The 26,610-nt window shown below is 35.8% G+C and overlaps 1 protein-coding gene across 5 annotated transcripts in view; it reads right to left on the reverse strand.

The window, feature by feature from the left end:
* Pcdh15 (protocadherin related 15) overlaps nucleotides 1-26,610 on the reverse strand; it is a 1,704,270-nt gene that overhangs the window by 1,231,665 nt on the left and 445,995 nt on the right. For 2 of the 5 annotated variants that reach the window (XM_074078883.1, XM_074078878.1), the window contains exons 3-4: nucleotides 12,406-12,511; nucleotides 5,678-5,752 (exon numbers count right to left, since the gene is read on the reverse strand). The gene's annotated coding sequence lies outside the window, so the exon portion shown is untranslated. Of the gene's footprint in view, nucleotides 1-5,677; nucleotides 5,753-9,502; nucleotides 9,591-12,405; nucleotides 12,512-26,610 lie in introns of all 5 variants that reach the window. The other 3 variants (XM_074078885.1, XM_074078880.1, XM_074078879.1) reach the window with 2 other exon arrangements.

The following is a 26,610-nucleotide window of genomic DNA, read 5'->3' on the forward strand; positions in this document are numbered from 1 at the left end:
ACATAGCACAAAGGTGAGGAATATTGTAATAGTCACAGGTACCAGCTCCCATAGAGATGTAACTCTGTAGAATCTGATTCCCTTCCTCATGCTTTTCCTTGCTGGTACATACTGCTGAATAGTGATGAGAGCCAAGAGGTTGGGCTTTCTCCTTAGACTAACTTTGATAGATTTTGTTGTTCATATACAAAGACGGGTTTTTTTTCTCAGAATAGAGATTTCCAAATTTACCTCGATATATTAATCACAGGTAGTAACTTCATTTTTCTTTGTAAGGTCAAAGCCTGCTCTTGTACAACACAGGCAGATCTCAGTACTTGCCACAAAGACAATATGGCCCACAGACCCTAAAATAATAAGTACTCAGAGCTTTGTAGAAAGAGTGTGCAATCTACATTATGGAAAATAGTAAAAAATGTCAATAACTAATGATTGTTCTCACCTGATCATATTTAACTCAGTGTGATTGCACTTATGATGCACTTATGTACTAGTGATTTTTCTCTGATACTATTAAGCCACTTCTAAAAGTGCCTTGACCCAGAAAAGGACAATTAAACATCTTTGAAGTAAAAAATTATAGGATGGTTTGTGATATAACAGTTAAGAGGCAACTAGTTGCGTGATATAGATAAATAACTTCCAAACAATAATAGTGTACTGGTGGGCAGTATCTATGATGTTGTTCATAAATTCATTGATTGACTTAAGTGGAGTTGGGAATACCAGAAATTCAAGATTATTTTTATGAAAGATCACACAATTATAAATCCTGTTAAGCGTATAAACAATTATCTATGTTTTCTTATAGTTCTTAAATGATTACTGTCTTCAACCTTAATATTTCCTCTTAGAAAAGAGCTTGCTTTATTTATACCCATTCCCAAAAATCTTTCTTCAATTTGAATAAACATGTTGGTGATATAAAAAGATGTTAAATACCTGACTTCAAACTATGCTACAAAGCAATAACAATAAAAACAGCATGGTACTGGCACAAAAACAGACATGAAGACCAGTGGAACAGAATAGAGGACCCAGATATGAAGTTACACAACTATAACCAACTTGTCTTTGACAAAGGTGCTAAAAATATACGATGGAGAAATAGCAGCCTCTTCAACAAAAACTGCTGGGAAAACTGGTTAGCAGTCTGCAAAAAACTGAAACTAGATCCACGTATATCACCCTATACCAATATTAACTCAAAATGGATCAAAGATCTTAATATCAGACCACAAACTCTAAAGTTGATACAGGAAAGAGTAGGAAATACTCTGGAGTTAGCAGGTATAGGTAAGAACATTCTCAATGAAACCCCAGCAGCACAGCAACTAAGAGATAGCATAGATAAATGGGACTTCATAAAACTAAAAAGCTTCTGTTCATCAAAAGAAATGGTCTCTAAACTGAAGAGACCACCCACAGGGTGGGAGAAAATATTTGCCAGCTACACATCAGACAAAGGACTGATAACCAGAATATATAAGGAACTTAAAAAACTAAATTCTCCCAAAATTAATGAACCAATAAAGAAATGGGCAAGTGACTAAACAGAAATTTTTCAAAAGAAATTCAAACGGTGAAAAACACATGAAAAAAGGCTCACCATCTCTAGCAATAAAGGAAATGCAAATTAAAACCATACTAAGATTCCACCTCACCCCTGATAGAATAGCCATCATTAGCAACACCACCAACAACAGATTTTGGCGAGGATGTGGGGGAAAAGGAACCCTCTTACACTGCTGGTGGGAATGTAAACTAGTACAACCACTGTGGAAAAAAATTTGGAGGCTAATTAAAAAGCTAAACATTGATCTACCATTTGATCCAGCAATACCACTCTTGGGGATATATCCAAAAGTCTGTGACACAGGTTACTCCAGAGGCACCTGCACATCCATGTTTATTGCGGCACTATTCACAATAGCCAAGTTATGGAAACAGCCAAGATGCCCCAGCACTGACGAATGGATTAAGAAAATGTGGTATCTATACACAATGGAATTTTATGCAGCCATGAAGAAGAACGAAATGTTATCATTCGCTGGTAAATGGATGAGATCGGAGAACATCATTCTGAGTAAGGTTAGCCTGGCCCAAAAGACCAAAACTCATATGTTCTCCCTCATATGTGGACATTACATCAAGGGCAAACACAACAAGAGGATTGGACTTTGAGCACATGATAAAAGCTTTAGCACACAAGGGAGGTGTGAGGATAGGTAAGATACCTAAAAAATTAGCTAGCATTTGTTGCCCTTAACGCAGAGAAACTAAAGCAGATACCTTAAAAGCAACTGAGGCCAATAGGAAAAGGGGACCAGGAACTAGAGAAAAGGTTAGACTAAAAAGAATTAACCTAGAAGAATTAACACACACCCACAGGAAATTAATGTGAGTCAACTCCCTGTATGGCTATCCTTATCTCAACCAGCAAAAACACTTGTTCCTTCCTATTATTGCTTATACTCTGTCTTCAATAAAATTAGAGATAAGGGCAAAATAGTTTCTGCTGGGTATTGAGGGGGTGGAGGGGAGATGGAAGGGGCGGAGAGGGTGGTAAGGGAGGGGATGGGGGCAGGGGGTAGAAATGACCCAAGCCTAGTATGCACATATGAATAATAAAACAATAAAAAAATAAAAAACGATGTTAAATCAAAATGTATTTCCCCAGAAACCTTAAAAATATGTACATATTTTATTATATCACCAATTTACCCTAACAGTAAGCACATAGAAAATTAATTCTATTGATATATATATATATTCTAAATAGACTAATATTTATTATCTCACAATGTAGTTTCAAATATAGAAAGATCTCCAGCCCCAGATTTTAAAATCTGGCAACTTAGTTACTCAAACACCAAAGGAGGTTTTTCCTGCCATTGAAGGAGAAGTAGCACGGGCAGTAGGACCTGCAGTGGCTTTGCAGTCACACACCAGTTTAGATCTTAGGCAGTGCCCGCAGGTACAACTTCAGCTTTTACATGAGAAAAATCTGAAAAATCATGGCTGAGTACTTAGCCATACTCAAGAGAGCTTTATCCCATAATTTGATTCTACCTTTTCCAAATAGAACTCACTTATTGTTGGCTTTTGCACATTATCTTTGATCAATGTTTTGTATCTTTGACCTGTTAGTATAAATGAGAATACTGTTAACAATACTTATCAAAGTAAAATGATATTTTAAATAATTTACCTGTTTAATGTTTATTATAGTAATTGTGAAAAGTTATTAAAGAGTTAAAGTATAACATATAAAAAACTGTGAGATAAATATTTAAGTAATATAATCTGAGTAAAGGAAAGATAAAACCTTAGCAAGGTTAAGTAATTGAAATATATATTGGAGAGATTTCTGAAAGATTACTGAAATCTTTCCTTTGTTTAATTGTGGGAGCTATCAGATTTTTTATATTTTTATGACTACCATGCCTTACTTCTAATGAAATAGAAATATAATGGTCTTGTCTTAATTAGTCATCATTTCAACACATTGTGATTAGAAAAGTGTAGTTATGAGAAATACATTAAGAGTATTAACTTTCATCCTTCAAGTAATTTATTATACTAAATGGTAGAGCACTAAGATTTATCATATATCAAATTATGTGTGCTAAAAATTTTATATTAGTAGATTTATTTATCCATTCATATATATATAAATTACTATATATGCGAACATATATGCTTATAAGTGACTAGCTATAAAATGATAACCTGTCTTTTTGTTTGAATGGCCTAAGAGAAAACTTAGTATGAATTTAACTCGAAGTACAAATTTAAGAAACTTTAGGCCATGCATGGTATTCGTTCAATTTTAGTAATTTTTTAATGCATCCATAAACAAATCAATAAAATACAAACTTAATTTAAAAACATTTCACATGATACTTTGAATTGAAAATTTGTGTTAAATATATTGCTATTATAGAATTTAAACATGATTACATGAGGAATAAAGACATCATTGGCAAAATATAGTCTCATATGAATTTAAAGATACTTACACAATGCACAATAAAGGCCTTTCATGACTTCTATAACTGGGGTAGATTTTGTAATATTGAATTTATAGTTATAAAAATAATTATTTCAAATACTTATTTCCAAAAATTTTTAAAGACCTCCATACAACTGCTTTTTCTTTTGTGTCTTATGATAAAAGGCATAAATATTAACAATTTGAGATTGTAAAAGTTGTTTAAATGAGCTTTCCTTTTCATAATTTTTAATTATACATTGATAAGTTATAGCTGTACATGTTTATGCAGTACAAAATTATATATAGATTTTTAAACATAATGTGGACTGATGGAATCAAGCCAATTAATATATTCATCATCTCCAATACTTAAATAATTGCAATAAGAATATTTGAAGTTTATTCTAAGTGCTTTAAATATGGATAGAAGTCAAATATTACCTATATTCACCACTTTGTGCAATAGGTCTCTCAAGAGTAAAAAAGTCAAGCTTATTCCAGATAAAATTCTGTAAAGGAAATAATTCGAGAATGCTTTTTTATTTTACATTTATAGTTACAGTACAAACATATAAAAGTATACAATATTGTTATTTTTAATGTCTTAAAATATTCAGGGAATAAATATTAATGGACTGCCTCCCTTGCCACAGCAGTATACTATATGCTGTATGTATGCTGGTGGACAAAAGAGAATGTTCATTTTCCCTTCCAGAGCTGACATTCTACTAGAAGCATGAGGTAAAATATGCAAGATAAGATAAGCAGTCATACACACACACACACACATATATATATATATATATATAGTATATATATATATATATATAGTGTGTGTGTGTGTGTATGTATATCATAAACTTTTACAAATAATAAGTGTGGATACCTTCTTTATGAACATTTGATTTTTCTGAAATATTATATACTAATATTTCTAACTGAACTCTTTAGTTATAAATTTCACTCATTTCTACCTTGATTTGATAGAAACTGTTCTATCTCCTCACTTATTTCTGTAAGTTTCTATTACTGATTTTCTTTCCATGAATTTAAAACTAAAATACTTTTCTCCTCACTTTCATTGATGCTATTGTTGGCTAAATTTTTATCCTAACTCCTATTTTATTGTTCTAAAGTTTTAACATCTTTTCTTCTGCAACCAAAACACATGCCTTACTTCAGAAACACATAATGGAAAATTGATTTTTTTTCCTGAAAATGTCAAACATCTGCCTGTAATACTCAGCCATGGTTTTCTGAAACAGCAAAGTTCAAAAGAGCCACCAACCCAAAGGCTCTTTGACACACGATGATAGATGCAACGTGTCTACTACTTTACTATGAGAACCTCCTCCAAGAGAATGAACCAATCAGTGAAGAATAATAACTCTAAACTGAGTAGAAAGTTTGCTTAGTTTAAATGTATTAAAGGAAAAAAGTTGTTATTTCAGTTCTCTGTTGAAAGAGTTTTATAAACACTGCCATTAATTTTTTTCTCTTTTTCTGACTTAGATGGATATAAATCAATTTGCTTAAATCATTTGAGCTTGTTTGGAAACTAATTCCATACACAGTTAATGAATTTAATGTGAAATAAAGATATGAAGTATGTAATTCTTCAAAGAAGAAGGAAAGTTATATAAAGGACACAAATGTAAAGGAAATGTAACCACTACTCACCTATTATGTTATGCCTCTATCAATCAGTGAGTCTGTCACCTTCAGCTGTTTTTAGTCAATGATGTTTCCATTTTCCTGTAGAAGAAAGTTACTGATCACTATTATGTTAAAAACAAAATCTTTATTTTAGTGCAGAATATAAGAGTAATTTATTTTCCTACAGATTATACTTTTGCCTGAGATGAAGTATTATAAATTCTGAAAAGTAAATCTTGTAATTTTAAGTGAAAATTTGGACAGAGAAGTTTTGAATACTTTTAATTAAAACACAACCGTCAGCATGTATATCATCATCTGTGCTCTAAGTTATATCTTTATTTAGAAAAGGGAAAATTACTTCTACCTGCATATTTTTATATGACCAGAGTTTGCTATTTCTCTAGAGTCCTAATAAAAAACACAGATGATTTCTTCATATAAAACACTTTAATATATATTATTTTATACTATGACATATACTTGAGAAAACAAAAGATAACTAAATAGAATTAAAGCTACTGTTGAGGACGGAGATGTAGCTCAGTGTTGGTGTGTTTGACTACCAAATGCAAGTCCCTGCTTGGCTCCCAGCATTGCACAAGAAAAAATCATCTTTTGAGAATTTTATCATACACCATTATTATCCTAATTCACAAATTTTTATCTATTCTTCATCAAAAGAGAAATAAAAAATTTGATGTTAGTGATATTTTATGTAAAGTCTTAAAACATAATTGGCCTTATATTTGCTGAGTTTTCACCTTCCTCAAAGTTAGTGAGCATATTTTAATTATTTATGTGTATTTCATGTCAAGAAATAGGTAAGAAAGATATGGAAATATCTATATTTTTCTTTGTTCATCTAAACAAGTTTCCTTGAAATCATGTAGGATATATGAGATTGACAGATGTACTTAAATTTTGCTCCAAACATGCTTGGGACACATCCAGCAGACCAACAAGTGAGCAAATAAGAATCACGTGGTATTCCCACAGCCAACCCTGGGATAAACCAGCATAGCCCCCTGGAAAGACAATTTCCTAGCTCCACACACACAAAAAAAAAGCCTGAATAATAAGCAAGGAACATGCAGCAGACATGGTGGGGTGCTGTAAGAGCACCAGAGAAAGTGGGAGAGGCAAGGATTTAATCTCCATGGGAACTTTCAGTAAACAAAGACTGGAAAAGCAAAAGGGCCAACAGTGGGTGGGTGATAAGCCACTGCCTGAAATAGGTCAGATAGAGGTCCACAAAGCTCATCTCCTGAGTCAGTGAGCAACATCCAAAGTCAAACAACATTGCAAAATTGAAAAACAATCAGCAAACCAGCATAAAATGCTGACAGCAGGGAGCTGGCTGAGGGATCTCTGACTTTGCCCCACAGAAAGGGATTGAGGCAAAGAAATAATCCCCAATAAACTAACACAGTGAAAACACAACTCCAAGGCAGGATGGTTAGTGGGCTACAGAGCTGATCTCTGAAACTTGAAAAGCCACACCTCACTGAAGGAAGAGCTGACTAAGCAGCTGCCTCTGAAAGACAGGAAAAAAATGAAGAGTCTCCCCCAACCACCTGGTGAGATTACAGAGCTCCTGCTTAAATGCCAACACCAAGACTGGATGCTGAGGGATTAACTCCAGAACTACTAAGAATGAAATTCTACTGTTCCTGAACATGGATTTTTTTTTATGTGTTTGCTTATTTTGTTCCTTATTTGTTTGTCTGTGTGGGTTTGTACACCTATCCCTGTTGATTTTTTTGATTTCCTTTTGTTTCTTTTTGTTTTTTCTTTCTTTGTTTTGGTAGTTTTATTATTGTGAGTTAGCTAATACTAAATTACACACAGACCAGGGGCAGCAACAGCATACATACACTAACCTAAAACCCAACACACCCACAAAACAAAATTAAACCAACAGAAAGAAAACAGGTGATTGAACCACCAATAGCCTATCAAGAATGTAGTTAAACAGTACCAAATGGAGCAATGGTAAAATGAAAAAGGGATGGAAACCATGCTACCCCACCCCAAATAAATTAATACAGGATTCAGAGGGAATTGAAGAAAATGGATACCAAGTTCCAGGCTCCAACAAAACAAAGATAAATAACACCAAGGAACCTAATGATGCCCACAAGAATACCCTGAATGAAAAACTTGCATGTAGTCACTGAGAATTTCATGGAGATGTTAGTAGACAACCAAAATGTACAAGAGGCACTCAAGAAATTCCAAGACAATAAAAATAAATAGTATGAGAAGACCCAAAAACAAATAAATGAACTCATAGGAGCCCTAAATAAACACCAAAGTGAAACAGAGAATACTATAAACAGAAAGATAAATGAATTAAAGATGAAAATTGACAATATTAAAGAGGAAGAAACCCATGATATGGAAAACCTCAGAAAAAAGAATGAAACAGAAATACAAAACACAATGGAAGTTCACTCCTGCAGACTAGAACAGTGGAAGACAGAAACCCACAACTTGAAGATGAAATGGAAATGAAAGGAAAAACTGAACAGCTATTAGTCAAAAAACTCAACACATGTGAAAGGAATATGCAAGAACTCACTGACTCCATCAAAAGACCAAACCTGAGAATCATGGGCATTGAAAAAGGAGAAGAGGTGCAAACAAAAGGAGTTCATAATATATTCAACAAAATGAACAGAGAAAATTTCCCAAACCTAAAGAAAGCCATGCCCATTCAGGTACAGGAAGCCTCCAGGACATCAGACAGACCAAAATAGAAATTGACCAAAATAGAACTAACCCACGACATTATCATTAAAACAACAAACACAGAGAATAAAGAAAGAATATTGAAGGATGCAATAGGGTAAAAACAAATAACATACAAAGGTAAACACATCAAAATCACAGCAGATTTCTCAACAGAAAACTTAAAAGCAAGAGGAGCAAGGAGTGAGGTATTCTGGGCACTGAATGAGAATAACTTCAACCCTAGGATACTCTACTCAGCAAAACTATCATTCAAAATAGGTGGAACAATAAAAGCCTTCCATGATAAACAGAAACTAAAACAATATATGGCCACCAAGCCACCACTACAAAAGATTATTCAAGGAATTCTGCACACAGAAAATGAAAACAAACAAAACAATGAAAGGACAGGAAATACCAAACTACAGGAGAAGAAAAGACAAGGAAGTAGAGAGTAATATTGATTCAGCTGCATACAATCAAACCCTTAAACAACAAAGACAACTAAATGACAGGAATCATCACATACCTATCAATAGTAACACCAAATATTAGTAGAGGGTGGGGGCAGGGGGAAGAGGGGAGAAATGACTGAAACATTGTATGCACATATGAATAAAAGAAAAAAAATGGACTTAATTTCTCCATCAAAGGACACCAATTGGCAAACTGGATTAAAAAGGAAAATCTGACAGTCTGCTGCCTACAGGAAACCCACCTCATCAACAGAAACAAGCACTAGCTGAGAGTGAAGGGCTGGAAGAAGGTTTGCAAGCCAAGGGCCCTTGAAAACAAGCAGGGGTAACAATACTTATCTCAGATAAAGTAGACTTCAAACTTACATTTATCAAATGAGATAAAGAAGGACCCACCACACTAATAAAAGGGGAAATACACTAAAAGGCAATAACAATTATCAGCCTACATGCACCCAACATCAATGCACCCAATTTCATAAAACATACTCTGAAGGACGAAAAACATATATAGACTCCAATACAGTGGTAGTGGGAGACTTTAATACCTCCATATTACCAAAAGATAGTTCATTCAAACAAAAAATCAATGAAGAAATTCTAGAACTAAATCACACCATAGATCAAATGGACCTACCTGATGTCTACAGAATTTTTCATCTAACTTCTGGACAATATACATTCTTCTCAGCAGCCCATGGAACCTTCTCCAAAACTGATCATATCTTAGGGCACAAAGCAAGGCTCAGAAAGTATAAGAAAATAGAAATAATCCCATTCATTCTATATGATTACAATGCACTAAAACTAGAACTCAACAGCAATAAAAACAGTAGAAAACATGGAAACAATTAGAAACTGAACAACACATTACTCAATGATCAGTGGGTCATTGATGAAATAAAAGAAAAAGTTAAAAGTTTCCTGAAACTTAATGAAAATGAAAACACAACCTACTAGAACCTATGGAACACAGCAAAGAGGGAAGTTTAAAGCCATGAGTGGATATATTAAAAGGACAGAAAATGCTACATCTGTAACTCCTAGAAAAATAAGAACAAGCAAATCCCAAAACAAGCAGAAGGAGAGAAAAAATAAAACTAAGGGCCAAAATTAATAAAATAGAAAAAAGAACATACAAAGAAAGAATCAATGAAACAAAAAGCTGGTTCTTTGAAAAAATAAATAAGATTGACAAACTCCTGGCAAACCTGACTAAAATGAGGAGAGAAAAACCCAAATCAGTAAAATCAGAAAGAAAAAGAGGAGATACAACAAACACCATGGAAATCTAGGAAATCATCAGAGACTACTTTAAGAACATATACATACTAATAAACTTGAAAATCTTGAAGAGATGGACAGATTTATAGATACCTACGACCATCCAAAATTGAATCAAGAGGATATTAATCACCTGAATAGATGTATAACACAATAATACAGTCTCCCAAAGAAGAAAAGTCCAGGACCTGATGGATTATCTGCTGAATTCTATCAAACCTTTAAAGTAGAACTAAAACCAACCCTCCTTAAATGGTTTCATGAAATAGAAAGGGAAGGAACACTACCTAACTCATTTTATGAAGCCAGTACTACACTCATCCCAAAACCAAAGACAACTCCAAAAAGGAGAACTATAGGACAATCTCCTTAATGAACATTGATGCGAAAATCCTCAACAAAATAATGGAAAACTGAGCCCAAGAACACATCAGAAAGATTATTCACCATGACCAAGTTGGCTTCATCCCAGGGATGCAGGGGTGATTCAACATACACAAATCTATAAATGTAATACAGCACATTAATAGAAGAAAAGACAAAAACAATTTGATAATCTCAATAGATGAACAAAAAGCCTTCAATAAGATACAACACCCCTTCATGATAAAAGCTCTAAGAAAACTAGAAATAAAAGAATTTACCTCAAAATTGTAAAGGCTATATATGACAAACCTATAGCCAACATCATACTTAATGGAGAAAACCTGAAACTATTCCCTCAAAATCAGGAAAAAGACAAGGATGCCCACTATCTCCACTCCTATTAAACATAGTACTGGAATTCCTAGCCACAGCAATTAATCAAGATGAAGAAATAAAAGGAATACAAATAGATAAAGAAACTGTCAAATTATCCCTATTTGCAGATGACATGACCCTACACATTAAATACCCAAAAACTCTAACCAAAACTCCTAAGCACCATAAACAGCTATACTAAGGTGGCAGAATACAAAATTAACTTACAAAAATCATTATCTTTATACACCAACAACAAATAAACTGAGAATGAATACATGGAAAAAATTCCATTTACAATAGCTTCAAAAAAATCAAATATCTAGGAGTAAACATAACAAAGTATGTGAATGACATCTACAAGGAGAATTAGAAACCCCACAAGAAAGAGATTGAGGAAGACTACAGAAGATGGAAAGGTATCTGTCTTCAAACTATATTACAAAGAAATAGCAATAAAAACATTATGGTACTGGCACATAAACAGACCTGAGAACCAGTGGAACAAAATAGAAGACCCAAATATGAATCCACACAACTATACCCACCTTACATTTGAAAAGGGTGCCAAAAATATACAATGGAGAAAAGAAAACCTCTTCAACAAATGTTGCTTGGAAAAGTAGTTATCTGTCTGCAAGAACCTGAAACTAGATCCATGCTTATAATCCTGTGCTGGTGTCAACTCAAAATGGATCAAGGACCTAAATATCAGACCTGAAACTCTGAAGTTAGTACAGGAAGGAACAGGAAACACTCTGGAACTAGTAGGTATAAGCAAGGACTTCCTCAACATAACCACAGCAGCTCAGCAACTAAGAGAAAGGATGGACAAATGGGACTTCATAATATTAAAACGATTCTGTACAATAAAAGAAATGGTCTCTAAACTGAAGAGACTACCCACAGAGTAGGAGAAAATACTTTCCAGCTATACATTAGACAAAGGACTGATAACCAGAATATACAGGGAACTTAAGAAACTACTCTCCCCAAATCAATGAACCAGTAAAAAAATGGGCAACTGAACTAAACAGAACTTTTTCAAAAGAAGAAATTCAAATGGCCAAAAAACAAATGAAAAAATGCTCACCATCTCTGGATATAAAGGAAATGCCAATCAAAACCACACCCATTTTAGAATAGCCATCATCAAAAATATCATCGACAACAAGTGTTGGTGAGGATGTGGTGAAATAGGAACCACTGTACATTCCTGGTGGGAATGCAAGCTAGTGCAACCACTCTGAAAAAAAATTTGGAGGCTTCTTAAAAATCTAAACAAAGATCTGCCATATGATCTAGCAATCTCACTCCTGGAGATACAGCCAAAGGAATGCAACACAGGCTACTCCAAAGGCACCTGCACACCCATGTTTATTGCAGCACTATTCACAATAGCCAAGTTATGGAAACAACCAAGATGGCACACTATTGTTACTGATGAATGGATCAACAAAATGTGGTATTTTTACACAGTGGAATTTTACTCAACCATGAAGAATGAAATCTTACCATTTGCAAGTAAACGGATGGAACTAGATCACATCATCCTGAGAGAGGTTAGCCAGGCTCAGAAGACCTAAAATCATATGTTCTCCCTCATATGCAAACTGTAGACCTAGGGAAAAGACAGCATTTTTGGACTTGGGTCACATGACAAGGGGAGAGCACATATGGGAGGTATGGGGATAGGTACAAAATCCAAAACATGAAAGCTTTTGATATCCCCACTCCAGAGGAACCAATACAGAAACCTTAAAGTGACAGAGGTCAACACGAGAAGGGGATCTGGAACCAGTGTAAAGATCAACCAGAGATGAATCAACTTGGGTTGTAACACATTTGTATATGGAAGCAATGCTAGTAATCTCTCTGTATAGCTATCCTTGACTCAACTAGCAAAAACGCTTTCTCTTTCTTATTAAGTTTATGTCTTCTCTTCAACAAAGTTAGAGATAAGGGCAGAACAGTTTCTGCCTGGAAGGGAGGGGTTTGGGGGGAAGAGGCTGGGGGGGCTGAGGGCAGGGGTAGAAATGACCCAAACAATGTATGCTTATGTGAATATATGAATAAAAAGTACTTTGTCTTTCTTTTTATTGCTTATGTCTTCTCTTCAACAAAATTGGAGAAGAGGGAAGAATAGGTTCTGCCTGGAAGTTAGGGGGGGTGTGGGGAGAGAGTTGGGGGGGGGTAGGGAAGAGAATTATTTCTAACAATGTATGCACATATGAATAAATGAATAAATACAAGAAATTTTACAAGAGTCAAATGCCATAGATAGTTGTTTAAATTAATGATTGAAGGGAAGGAAGGCAGGCATGAGGGAGAGGTAGAAGTTGCTGTTTTACTGTGTGATAGGGGATCTTTAATTGACACATAGTTTGAATGTTTTATAAAATTAGAGTGGAGGACTGGAGAGAAGACAATAGAATCAATTCTTCTTTTTTAAAAAGAAGAAAGAAAGGAAAATATCCTAAGAAATAAATCATCAGATTCCCATTAATAGGTCTCTTTAGAAGGTGCAGTGTACAAAGAATAGTTATTTTCCTCTTCGTGTATTTTCTTGTTTGAATTCTGATGCACTTCACGTTCTGAATTTTTCTCCTGTTTCTGGATACTACTCTTCCCTTTTCTTCATTTTTCTACCCCAACATTATTGAATGCCTCAAGTCTGTTCCCTTAAATGCTTTCTTGTTTGGAATGCTGCTCTGTTTAGCACCGGGAAGCCCACTCCCAAATACAAGCAGGTTGCATCGTCCTGCTACCCCACATGCACCAGAAGGCACATATCCACTGGGTTTGTTGGCCTACAGGCACCCAGCAACAACTCTACTCAGCACCAGGAAACCTACAGCTATATGAAGGCAGACTCTAACTTCATGCTCCGCTATTCTGTGGGTGCCAGGAGGCCTGCTTCCCCACTGAGTACAGAGACCCAGTGCTTTCCACCACCCCGTGGAGTGCCTGTTCCCTCCTCACAGAGTAGGAACACTTGCTCCTCCACTGAGGGGAAGAAAGCAGTAATCTGCACCACAAGAAGCTTGTGCAATGCACAATATAAGGTTTCTGGTATCCTTTTCCCTGAAGAAGGTTGCTGGAACTCCACCACCAAAAAATTGACATGCTCCACATGGTTGCTTTAAAATGAGGACCATCCCTGGGCTGGGTGAACACAGAGCCCTTGGCAGTAAATGCTTCCAAGGAACTGCTAGCACCAGAGTCTTCTGTCAGTGAGGACATCTGGCACAAGCCTGAATCAGCATAGCTATAGACTAAGTTCTGGGGAGCCAGAAGAGGGGAAAATTGCAACGGGTAATGGCATGAGACTGGAAAACTGACAATAGACCCAGTTTAGATTTCCAAACATGCCCTCATTCCCATCATCAGACTGTTCCAGAGCCAGCCTTTCAGGATCATGATGATGAATCCTCTTTCCAATAGACAATCAAGATACTGGAATAGTAGCAATATCTGATCTTCATGAGGGACTGAGAGCAATCTGCATGCAGTTTAACAGCAGATGTAGCAGTTTTAATAGTAAGACTCCCTGCCCTAAGTGGAAAAGGAGGTAGAATCCAGCACCCTGAGAATAAGAAGCAGAAGGGAATACTATTGAGCCTCTTCCCCCATCATCGAGTCAAAAAAACACACATCAGAGCTCAACCACCACCCAGTCTTGTACAATCCTTCATAAAACCCCAACCACAGGGGCACAAAGGATTAGAACCTTGAACCAAAACCAAACCCACATGTATAAATATAAATGCAGAAACATGAATCAGCAAGGCAACAGCAGTCTTTCAAAAGTCAGCTCCATTACTAAGGATCTAAACTACAGGTAAGAGAGAAATATCAAACTATTAAATTCTAAAAAATTTTAGTAAGAATGATTAATGATCACAAAGAAGAGGCACAAAAGCTAGTGTCTGATTTCAAAGACAATGTGAATACACAACTAAATGAACTCAAAAAGAACACAAACAAATGAATGAAATTAAGAAGTCTATGCAGGATACAAAAGAGGAACTTAATAAAAATATGAAAATCCTGAAAAATAATCAATCTGAAGTAAACATCTCAATATCCCAAATAAAAATTTCAATCAAAAGTTTGGCACACAGAGTGGAGGAAGTTTAAAATGAGTATAAGGACCAGAAGATAAAGTAGAGGAATTAGATCAAACTGTAAATGATCATGAAAAAATGCTAATAAAATATGAATGGAACATTGAGGACATCTGGGACACAATGAAAAGACCAAACCGAAAACTATGGCTATATAAGGAGAAGAGATACATACTAAAGGCATAAATAACCTATCCAATAAAATAATTGAAAACTTCTCCAACCTCCAGAAAGAGAGCGATATTCAGGTACAGGACTCTTACAGAACACCAAACCATCAGGACCAAAAAAGAAACACCCCCAGACATTTTATAATCAAAACACTCAAAATACAGAACAAAAAAGAGTACTGAAATTTTCAAAAGATTAAACACAAGTCACATATAAAGTCAAATCCATTAGAATAACAGCAGATTTCTTAACACACACTCTAAATACAAGAAGGTCATGGAAACAAGTATTTCAGACCCTGAGAGAAAAACTGTTAACATAGACAAGTCTATCCAGAAAAACTATTCTTCCTAAATGAAGGAGAAATTAAAAGCTCCCACAACAAGCAAATACTAAAAGAATTCACAACTACCAAGACAACTGCATAAAATACTTAAAGGACTCTTATACACAGAAGAAATTAGAGTGATATAGAAGGATGCAAGAAAGAACAAACCGGATTCCAAGATGGCAGCTAGAGGTAGGAAGCAGAAAGCGACCCTCCTATAGTGAAATCTTGGAGAGATGCTGGAGACACACTTTGCAGGCATAATCACTGAGAAAAGGCATAACTTTGACTCCTCCACATCTCCAGCCGGCGCAGAGAATCTGCACTTCACGTTAAACGGAGAACTGAGGAGGGCCCCCAGGGCCGCCAGTGGCCGGCGCCCATACGGCCTGGGAAGACACCGACCAGGTGAGCTTCGCGGTACCTCGGTTCCCCACAGACAAGCCTGGGCCAGAGCAGCATAGCCCCCTGGACAGACTGACCTCCACCCGGGAAAAAAAGAGAAACTGAGTACTAAGCAATAAGAACAGTTAAGACACGCTGGAAAGAGGGTGGGGCGCCCTGAGCGCTGAAGATTGGGGGAAGGGAATCCTTCCCGGGACTGTAAATAAACAAGCCGGGTGGGCCGGAGAGGCTCTGGCGGGAGCGGGGCGCGCCCAGCAACCAGGAGCGGGGACGCTTGTGAGAGGAGGGAAGACCCACTTCCCACGTGAACTGTAAATAAACACGCAGGCCTGACAACGCGGGGCAGTGTCACCTTTCCCAGTGCTTGGAAAGGGGAAAGCCTGTAGCAGAGGCCCCCCCGCACAGGAGAACTCTGAGCAAACAAAGCCTGTGGGACCAGGTGAGTGCTAAGCTCACCCCAGAGATCTGCATAAATAACGCCGCCAGCTACAGGCTGAGAGCAGCAGGCAGGCAAGCCACAGTTGCAGATACCACTCTCAGAACTGCCTCCAGATGCTTTTTTTTCCTTTTTCTCCCTACCTTTGATGAGAGAACAACCAAATTACACCTGCAAGCCGAAAAACTTACTGAAACTGTATTGCATTTGAACTGGGGACACTTGGTGGGGCTTTTTTTTTTTTTTTTTTTTTTCTTCTGTGTGTGTGTGAGTGTAGTTTTGTTCTACTTTATGCATCCCCTTTGATGAGACAACTACAGAACAACATCTGAGGCACCAACTCCAGGACTGGAGATTGAGACAGACATCCAAATTATTAAGACTGAAATTGCATTGCATATAAACTTGGAAGTTTTTTGGGTTTTTTTTTTTTTTTTTAATTTTCTATTTTCCATTTTATTTTAATTCATTTTTATAAATAGATATTACTTTCATATACTTATTTTTTATTTTTTTATCTTTGATTTTCAATCCTCTCTCTGTCTCTCTATTGTCTGTTCAGCTTACTGTCGATTAGTACACTAACACTCCCTGTTTATACCTTTGAAACTCTCTTGTCTGATACCTTGTTCTGCTTTCTCCCTCTTGTCTGTATATTTGTTTTCCCCTTTTCTTTAACTTCTTGCTTTCCATCTCAGCTCACTCTTCCATTCTCAATATTACCATTGTTATTATTACAAGCTAGAAAATACTTAATTACACACAGTACAGGGACAGTAACAACACCAAGGACAATGACAGGAAGACAGAAAAAACAAGGAAACCAGTTTCCCCACAGCAAAAAATTAGTACAGGAACCAGAGGGGAATGAAGAGAACAGAAACTCAGATCCAGACTCCAACAAAATGAAGATAAACTATGCCAAAGGACCCAATGAAGCCCACAAGAATAATTTAAAAGAAGACATACTACAAGTACTCAATGAGAATTTTATAGAGATGATACTGGATAGGGTCAACCAAAATGTACAGGAGACACTCAAGAAATTCCAAGACAATAAAAATAGAGAATTTGAAAAAGCAAAAGAAGAAATAAAGGAAACCATAGAAGCACTGTATAAACACCAAAGTGAAAGAGAGAACACGATGAATAAATGGATAAATGAACTCAGGACAAAAATAGACAACAATAAAGAAGAAAACAGCCAGGATATGGAAAACCTCAGAAAAAAGGATGAAACAGAACTGCAAAACAAAATGGAAGGCCAATCCAGCAGAATAGAACAAACAGAAGACAGAATCTCAGAACTTGAAGATGAAATGGTAATTAAAGGAAAAACTGAAGAACTATTAATTAAACAACTCAAGACCTGTGAAAAGAAAATGCAAGAACTCACCGACTCCATCAAAAGACCAAACTTGAGAATCATGGGCATCGAAGAAGGAGAAGAGGTGCAAGCGAAGGGAATGCGTAATATATTCAACAAAATAATAATGGAAAATTTCCCAAATCTAGAGAAAGATATTCCCATACAAATGCAAGAGGCCTCCAGGACACCAAACAGACCAGATCAAAATAGAACTACTCCACGACATATCATCATTAAAACAACAAGTTCAGAAACTAAGGAAAGAATATTGAAGGCTGTAAGAGAGAAAAAACAAGTAACATACAAAGGTAAACCCATCAAAATCACAGCAGACTTCTCAACAGAAACATTAAAAGCAAGAAGAGCGTGGGGTGAGATCTTCCGGGCACCGAATGAAAATAACTTCAACCCCAGGATACTCTACCCAGCAAAGCTATCATTCAAAATAGATGGAGCAGTAAAAGTCTTCCATGATAAGCAGAACTAAAACAATATGTGACCACAAAGCCACCATTACAAAAGATTCTGCAAGGGATCCTGCACACAGAAAGTGACACCCAACTTAACCATGAAAAGGCAGGCAGCACCAAACCACAGGATAAGAAAAAGCAAGACAGTAGAGAGTAACATCAAGTTAGGTACACACAATCAAACCTTCAAACAACTAAGATAACTAAATGGCAGGAATCACCACATACCTATCAGTACTAACACTTAATGTTAATGGACTTAATTCACCCATCAAAAGACACCGTTTGACAAAATGGATTAAAAAAGAAGATCCAACAATTTGTTGCTTACAGGAGACTCATCTCACTGACAGAAATAAGCATATGCTTAGGATGAAAGGCCGGAAGAAGATTTACCAAGCCAATGTCCCCCGAAAACAAGCAGGAGTAGCAATACTTATCTCTGACAAAGTAGACTTCAAACCTACATTGATCAAACGAGATAAAGAAGGACATTCCATACTAATAAAAGGGGAAATAGACCAAAAGGAAATAATAATCATCAATCTGTACGCACCCAATGTCAACGCACCCAATTTCATCAAACATACCCTGAAAGACCTAAAAGCATATATAAATGCCAACACAGTGGTTGTGGGAGACTTTAACACTCCATTATCATCAATAGATAGGTCATCCAAACAAAAACTCAATAAAGAAATCCAAGATCTAAAATATGCAATAGATCAAGTGGACCTAGTAGATGTCTACAGAACATTTCATCCAACCTCTACACAATATACATTCTTCTCAGCAGCCCATGGAACCTTCTCCAAAATAGATCATATCCTAGGGCACAAAGCAAGCCTCAGCAAATATAAGAAAATAGAAATAATACCATGCATACTATCTGACCACAATGCAGTAAAAGTAGAACTCAACAACAAAAGTAAAGACAAAAAACATGCAAACAGCTGGAAACTAAATAACTCATTACCTAATGAAGAGTGGATCATCGATGCAATAAAAGAGGAAATTAAAAAGTTCCTAGAAGTCAATGAAAATGAAAACACAACCTACCGGAACCTATGGGACACAGCTAAGGCAGTCTTGAGAGGAAAGTTTATAGCCATGAGTGCATATATTAAAAAGACTGAAAGATCCCAAATCAATGACCTAATGATACATCTCAAACTCCTACAAAAACAAGAACAAGCAAATCCCAAAACAAATAGAAGGAGAGAAATAATAAAAATAAGAGCTGGAATCAACGAAATAGAAACCAAAAAACCATACAAAGAATTAATGAAACAAAAAGTTGGTTCTTTGAAAAAATAAACAAGATCGATAGACCCCTGGCAAACCTGACTAAAATGAGGAGAGAAAAAACCCAAATTAGTAGAATTAGGAATGCAAAAGGGGAGATAACAACAAACACCATGGAAGTCCAGGAAATCATCAGAGACTACTTTGAGAACCTATATTCAAATAAATTTGAAAATCTAAAAGAAATGGACAGATTTCTAGATACATATGATCATCCAAAACTGAACCAAGAGGAAATTAATCACCTGAATAGACCTATAAAACAAAATGAAATTGAAGCAGCAATCAAGAGTCTCCCCAAAAAGAAAAGTCCAGGACAAGATGGATTCTCTGCTGAATTCTATCAGACCTTTAAAGAAGAACTGATACCAACCCTCCTTAAACTGTTCCATGAAATAGAAAGGGAAGGAAAACTGCCAAACACATTTTATGAAGCCAGTATTACACTTATCCCAAAACCAGGCAAAGACACCTCCAAAAAGGAGAACTATAGGCCAATCTCCTTAATGAACATTGATGCAAAAATCCTCAACAAAATAATGGCAAACCAAATTCAGCAACACATCAAAAAGATTATTCACCACGACCAAGTAGGCTTCATCCCAGGGATGCAGGGGTGGTTCAACATACGAAAATCAATAAACGTAATAAACCACATTAACAGAAGCAACGACAAAAACCACTTGATCATCTCAATAGATGCAGAAAAAGCCTTTGATAAGATCCAACATCATTTCATGATAAAAGCTCTAAGAAAACTAGGAATAGAAGGAAAGTTCCTCAACATTATAAAAGCTATATATGACAAACCTACAGCCAGCATTATACTTAACAGAGAGAAATTAAAACCATTCCCTCTAAAATCAGGAACCAGACAAGGATGCCCACTATCTCCACTCCTATTCAACATAGTACTGGAATTCCTCACCAGAGCAATTAGGCAAGAAGAAGGAATAAAAGGAATACAAATAGGTAAAGAAACTGTCAAAATATCCCTATTTGCAGATGACATGATCCTATACCTTAAAGACCCAAAAAACTCTACTCAGAAGCTTCTAGACATCATCAATAGCTATAGCAAGGTAGCAGGATATAAAATCAACATAGAAAAATCATTAGCATTTCTATACACTAACAATGAGCAAACAGAAAAAGATTGTATGAAAACAATTCCATTTACAATAGCCTCAAACAAAATCAAATACCTAGGTGTAAACCTAACAAAAGATGTGAAAGACCTCTACAAGGAAAACTATACACTTCTAAAGAAAGAGATTGAGGAAGACTATAGAAAGTGGAGAGATCTCCCATGCTCATGGATTGGTAGAATCAACATAGTAAAAATGTCGATACTCCCCAAAGTAATCTACATGTTTAATGCAATTCCCATCAAAATTCCAATGACATTCATTAAAGAGATTGAAAAATCTACTGTGAAATTTATATGGAAACACAAGAGGCCACGAATAGCCAAGGCAATATTCAGTCAAAAGAACAATGCAGGAGGTATCACAATACCTGACTTCAAACTATATTACAAAGCAATAACAATAAAAACAGCATGGTACTGGCACAAAAACAGACATGAAGACCAGTGGAGCAGAATAGAGGATCCAGATATGAAGCCACACAACTATGAGCAACTTATCTTTGACAAAGTTGCTAAAAATATACGATGGAGAAATAGCAGCCTCTTCAACACAAACTGCTGGGAAAACTGGTTAGCAGTCTGCAAAAAACTGAAACTAGATCCATGTATATCACCCTACACCAAGATTAACTCAAAATGGATCAAGGATCTTAATATCAGACCCCAAACTCTTAAGTTGATACAAGAAAGAGTAGGAAATACTCTGGAGTTAGTAGGTATAGGTAAGAACTTTCTCAATGAAACTCCAGCAGCACAGCAACTAAGAGATAGCATAGATAAATGGGACCTCATAAAACTAAAAAGCTTCTGTTCATCAAAAGAAATGGTCTCTAAACTGAAGAGAACACCCACAGAGTGGGAGAAAATATTTGCCAATTATACATCAGACAAAGGACTGATAACCAGAATATACAGGGAACTTAAAAAACTAAATTCTCCCAAAACTAATGAACCAATAAAGAAATGGGCACGTGAACTAAACAGAACTTTCTCAAAAGAAGAAATTCAAATGGCCAGAAAACACATGAAAAAATGCTCACCATCTCTAGCAATAAAGGAAATGCAAATTAAAACCACACTAAGATTCCACCTCACCCCTGTTAGAATAGCCATCATCAGCAACACCACCAACAACAGGTGTTGGCGAGGATGCGGGGAAAAAGGAACCCTCTTACACTGTTGGTGGGAATGTAGACTAGTACAACCACTCTGGAAAAAAATTTGGAGGCTACTTAAAAAGCTGGACATCGATCTACCATTTGATCCAGCAATACCACTCTTGGGGATATACCCAAAAGACTGTTACTCCAGAGGCACCTGCACATCCATGTTTATTGCAGCACTATTCACAATAGCCAAGTTATGGAAACAGCCAAGATGCCCCAGCACTGACGAATGGATTAAGAAAATGTGGTATCTATACACAATGGAATTTTATGCAGCCATGAAGAAGAACGAAATGTTATCATTCGCTGGTAAATGGATGGAATTGGAGAACATCATTCTGAGTGAGGTTAGCCTGGCCCAAAAGACCAAAAATCGTATGTTCTCCCTCATATGTGGACATTAGGTCAAGGGCAAACACAACAAGGGGATTGGACTATGAGCACATGATAAAAGTGAGAGCACACAAGGGAGGGGTGAGGATAGGTAAGACACCTAAAAAACTAGCTAGCATTTGTTGCCCTTAATGCAGAGAAACTAAAGCAGATACCTTAAAGCAACTGAGGCCAATAGGAAAAGGGGACCAGGAACTAGAGAAAAGGTTAGATCAAAAAGAATTAACCTAGAAGGTAACACCCACGCACAGGAAATCAATGTGAGTCAATGCCCTGTATAACTATCCTTATCTCAACCAGCAAAACCCCTTGTTCCTTCCTATTATTGCTTATACTCTCTCTACAACAAAATTAGAGATAAGGGCAAAATAGTTTCTGCTGGGTATTGAGGGGGGGGGAGAGGGAGGGTGTGGAGTGGGTGGTAAGGGAGGGGGTGGGGGCAGGGGGGAGAAATGAACCAAGCCTTGTATGCACATATGAATAATAAAAGAAAAATGAAAAAAAAAAAAAAAAAGAAAGAACAAACCCTTATGACAAGGAAGACCAGTAAAAAGGCATAGCTAAAAAATAAATAACAAGGGAATAAAAATAACTGGAAACACCACACACCTCTCAATAAGAACACTGAATGTACATGGCCTCAATGCCCCAATCCAAAGACATAGAATAGCAAACTGGGTTTTAAAAAATGACCCAACCATATGTTGCTTACAAGAGACTCATCTCACTGAAAGAAACTCTAACTTAGACACTTCTCAAATAAATAACTTAATGATGCACCTAAAGCTTTTAGAAAAACAAAAGCAACCAAAAGCTAAAACTATCTGCCAGAGAGAAATTATAAAGATCAGGGCCAAGATGAATGACATGGAGACCAAAGAAACAATACAAAGAATCAATGAAACAAAAAATTGGTTCTTTAAAAAGATTAACAAGATCAACAAATGTTAGTCAAAATGACAAAACAGAGCAGGGAAAACACCAAAATTTAATAAATCAAAGAAAAAAAGAGAACATAACCATAACTGCTAGCATAATATTGAGGATCATTAGAAGATAATTTCAAAAGTTAGATTCAAGTAAACTGGAAAATGTAGACAAAGTAGATAATTTTTCTAGATGCATATAATCAACCAAAATTTTGAACCAAGAAGATACTACCTACTTCAATAGACCGATAACAAGTAATGAGGTTGAAGCCCTTGCTTCCACATTATACTAAATGGTGAATTAATAAAACAATTCCTGCTAAAGTCAGGAATGAGACAGATATGCCTGCTTTCCCAACTCTTATTCAATATACTCTTAGAATTCCAAGTCAGAACAATAAGGCAAGAGCAAGAAATAAACAATTCAAATAAAAAAGGAAGAAGTCAAACTATCCTTACTTGCAGTTGGCATGATCTATATTTAAAAGACCCTAAAATCTCTACTAAAAACTATCAGAAATCATAAAATCTTTCAGAAATGTAACAGGATACAAAATTAATATACAGAAATCAGTAGCCTTCTTATATACCAACAATGAACAGACTGAAAAAGAAGTGAGGGAAACAATCCATTTATAAGAGCATCACAAAGAATAATGTACCTTGGAATAAATTTAATAAAGGAAACCAAAGACATTTTCACTGAAGAAAGAAATCAAAGACATAAGAAGATGGAAAGATTTCCCATGCTCACAGATTGGTAGAATCAGCATTGTGAAAATAGCCACACTACCAAAAGCAATCTACATGTTCAATGTAATCCCTATCAAAATTCTGATTAAGTTCTTCACAGAGATAGAAAAATCAATCCTAAAACACATATGGAAACACAAAAGACCTCAAATAGCCAAAGCATTTCTAAGCAAAATGTCCAATGCTAGAGGTATCATAATTCCCTATTTCGATTATATGAAAGAGCAATAATAATAAGAATACCATGGTAGTGGCCCAAAACAGATATGAAGACAAATGGATTAGCTTATAAAACCCAGATATACATCAACACAGCTACAACCAACTGATCTTTGACAAAGGAGTCCAAAGCATACAATGGAAAAGAGAGCCTCGCCAACAAATATTGACAGGAAAACTAGAAGAATGAAACTATATTCATGTCTCTCATCTTGTATCAAAATCAATGGATCAAAGACCTTAACAGAAGGCCTGAAACTGAAATAACTACAGCAGGTAGTTGAAAATATACTGAAACAGATAGGCAAAGGGATCAAATTCCTAAGCACAACTCAAAAAGCTCAACATCTAAAAGAAAGTATGAACAAATGGGACTGCTTCAAACTAAAAAACTTCTGCACAGAAAAAAAAGTCACTAGACTCAAAAGGCAGCCGACAGAATGGGAGAAAGTCTTTGCCAGCTACTTATCTGATAAGGGACTATTATGCAAAATCTACAGGAAACTCATAAATCTCAATTCCCAACAAATCAACATCCCAATGAAGAAATGGGCACATGAATTAAACAGGGAATTCTCAAAGGAAGAGGTACAAATGGCCAGTAAATAAATGAAATGTTCAACTTCCCTATCTATAAAAGAAATGTAAATCAAAACTATACTAAGAGTTCTACTCATCCCAGTTGGAATGGCCATATTCAAGGGCAATAACAACAAATGTTAGTAAGGATGCAGAAAACCAGTAATCTTTATACACTGTTTGTGGGAATGTGAACTAGTATAACCATTATGGAAAGCAGTATGGAGATTCCTCAGAAATCTGAAGATAAAACTGCCATATAATCCAGTGGTACTGCTCCTGGGCATCTACCCAAAGGAACCATGTAAGGATACAATAGAGTCACCTGTAAAAAGATGTTGATTGCAGTACTGTGCACAATAGCCAAACTATGAAAACAACCCAGATGCCCTACAATTAATGAAGGATCAAGAAAATGTATTTCATATACACAATGACGTTTTACTTATCTGTAAAGAATAATGACATGTGGTTTGAAGGTAAATGAATGCAACTGGAGGACATCATGCTAAGCAAAGTAAGCCAGGCTCAGAAATACAAAGGCTGCCTGTCTCTCTCAAAGGTGGAAGATAAATCCAAAAGACAAACATATGCACAAAAACAAGCATAATCATATACAAACTTATATGTAGAATATGTGTATAATAATAGACCTACTCTATGGAATGCAGGGAAGGAAGGAAAGGAAAATAGAATAATAACACATCAACAATACCATAAACCATAACATCTGTGAAGGTAGAAAATATAAGGCTATGTATTGAAAAATGGATAGTTGGGGGTAAGGGGTAAGGGAGAATAATGGGAGGGTACCAAAGTAAAATGAACAGGGATATATTAACAAACCCCTTTGAACATCAACCTAAATATCAATAACAAAAGATAGGAGTGTAAAATAGGTATAGTGTCCGTGTGTGTGGGAGGGTGGCTCTTGTGGGAGGGAAGAGGGTGAATGAAGGAGATTAACGTGAAGGATATGGTTGATGGACTTACTATACTTACATAAAATAAAACAAAGAAACCTCTTGTAACAGCTTTAAGAGGGTCAGGGAGGGATTGAGGGATAGAGAAAAAGGGAGTGATTTAACCAATGTACAATAAAAGCTTACATTTGGTACACTATTCCAATGCAACATACAATATAAGATTATATATAGGTCTTCTTTTTTGGATATATAGTAATCTCCTGGCTTTTAAAATCCATTCTTACAGAATTAAATATCATCTGAAAAATGTTGAAGAGAGCAAAATTAGCATCCTTAATCTACATCCCTCCAGCCTCTTTTTTCACACATAATTGAATATCTGTATTTATTTCAAATTTCTGATTTTTTTTTGTTTCCCTGGTTCCTCATTTATAACTCCATTTTCTGCAAATTGCAATTTATTCTTTCACTAGTTTGGGCCAAGATAAAGATGAATTTTATATACCATGAAGCCTAAAAGTTAAAGTTTACCATTTATATAATTTTCTCAAAACAACATCAGTAAGGTCACGATATATTTCAAAACTCCTAATGACTCACATGATATTTTTATCACACTAACAACTTCTTTCATTTTAATAAAATTTCTGTATATTATAGGCCATAATATAGATAAAGAAGGATGATACAACAGAGAAACTTAGACATTTTTATATTTGTTTAAGAAAAATAAAGATAAGAGGGGTTATTTCACACTTCTTTTTGGCATTTGACAAAGTTTTTTGCCCAAGTACAGTGGACTTACTAATTTACAAAGATGGTATGTTGGACCTGATGATTTCTAACATGTCCTATAGACATGTTTCAAGACCACAAAATTTTAGATTAGATGTAGATACTCTTTAACTCAAGAATTAAGAGTAGTCATTTGGTAGTAGCTTTTTGTGTGGATGAGGATATAATTTCTGATCTGAGAAGGAATGTTGCATTCATG

Source organism: Castor canadensis, chromosome 7, assembly GCF_047511655.1.
Source record: "Castor canadensis chromosome 7, mCasCan1.hap1v2, whole genome shotgun sequence".
Lineage (NCBI taxonomy): Eukaryota > Metazoa > Chordata > Mammalia > Rodentia > Castoridae > Castor > Castor canadensis.